Source organism: Oncorhynchus mykiss, unplaced genomic scaffold, assembly GCF_013265735.2.
Source record: "Oncorhynchus mykiss isolate Arlee unplaced genomic scaffold, USDA_OmykA_1.1 un_scaffold_60, whole genome shotgun sequence".
Lineage (NCBI taxonomy): Eukaryota > Metazoa > Chordata > Actinopteri > Salmoniformes > Salmonidae > Oncorhynchus > Oncorhynchus mykiss.
The window spans coordinates 77,185-77,500 of NW_023493657.1; positions in this window are offsets into that span (position 1 = coordinate 77,185).

Below are 316 nucleotides of genomic sequence, written 5' to 3' on the forward strand. Positions count from 1 at the left end.
GATGGATGCAGATTGTGATTGTTTTCCAAAAGACCCGTGTGCATCTGGTAACCCAAAAATTATAAAACTGTTTTAAATCATTTTACCGGTCATTCTATTGATATAGCCCGCTAGGGGAGTACCCTACTACGGCCCTCTCTCGGTCAGGCCCGTCCTTAGGTGCTTTATATACAGTTTAAGATATTACGATGGATGCAGATTGTGATTGTTTTCCAAAAGACCCGTGTGCATCTGGTAACCCAAAAATTAAAATATGGTTCAAAACCCGGGTAACACCACTCTATTTACGGACATGACAGTAGAGCTTACCCCCTGG